Consider the following 1,184-nt stretch of genomic DNA (forward strand, 5'->3'; position numbering starts at 1 on the left):
GGGTGAGCCTCAGAGATGTCCTTGTCCCCTGGGGGTGGGAGGGGCTCTGGGTGCCCAGGTACAGGGGGTGGCTCCCCCCAAGAGGATTTGGGGGGCAACAGGGTTTGGTATTGTGCGTGGGGACCCCCAGGCTGCCGGGGTGCTGGGTGGGGGGGTGACCTTGGGACCCCCACCCAGGTGGGGACCCTGAGCCAAAGGGAGCAGGACCCATCCCTGGGCAGGGGGAGGAGGGATGGGTGAGCCTCAGAGATGTCCTTGTCCCCTGGGGGTGGGAGGGGCTCTGGGTGCCCAGGTACAGGGGGTGGCTCCCCCCAAGAGGATTTGGGGGGCAACAGGGTTTGGTATTGGGGAGGGGGGCTGTTACTGGGAAAACTGGGAGGATGGGGGGGCAGCTGGGCTTTCTGCACCCATGTCCTTGTCCCTGCACCCCAGCAAAGCCCAGTCTGCCCAGGACAAGGTGGGACGTGGCCACTGGGACTCCCCCCAACCCGTGAGAAGGGGGGGATGGAGACCTCCTGCTGCTGGAGAGGGGATGGGACCCCCCAAAGACAGGGACCCTGCAGACACCACAGGGGTGACACAGTCCCAGGGCCCACTCCAGCCACCTCCACCGCCCCCCAGCTGCTCCCCCTTTCCACCCCCACCTCCAGCACACACCAGTTTGGCTCTAACTGGGCTCGTGGTGGCCAGTCACTGCAGTGCCAGGGCGAGGGGACACGGCGGGGGGACGTGCCCGGGCCAGGGACACAGCCCTGGGGACTGGGGGGACAGGAGGGATGTGGCCCGGGGATGGGTGACAGGGGAGACCCAGAGTGTCCCCCCAAAACGTGGAGCCCCACGGAGGGTCCCTCTGCGTGATGGAGGTACCTAGGTGTGCTGTGGGTACCTGGGCGTGCTGTATGACCCTGTGCACGCATGTATGTGTGTTGCACGCCCCTGTGCACACACGCACGTGCCCTCTGTCCCCGTGTGCCACCCCTACCTGCTCAGACGGCTTTTTGTGGTGCGCACGCCTTGTACCGTAAGCACCGCCCGTACCGTATGTACCGTGTAGGCGCGCACGCTGCCTGCGCCGCGCTGCCCCCTGGCGGGCGGGAGCGGGCACGGCCCCACACTGCCCCCTGGCGGGAGAGCGTGGGGCTGCACCCCCTGCCCGGCCCCGGCCCCACGGACACGACCCCCCC

This window comes from Calidris pugnax, unplaced genomic scaffold, assembly GCF_001431845.1.
Source record: "Calidris pugnax isolate Ruff unplaced genomic scaffold, ASM143184v1 scaffold243, whole genome shotgun sequence".
Taxonomy (NCBI): domain Eukaryota; kingdom Metazoa; phylum Chordata; class Aves; order Charadriiformes; family Scolopacidae; genus Calidris; species Calidris pugnax.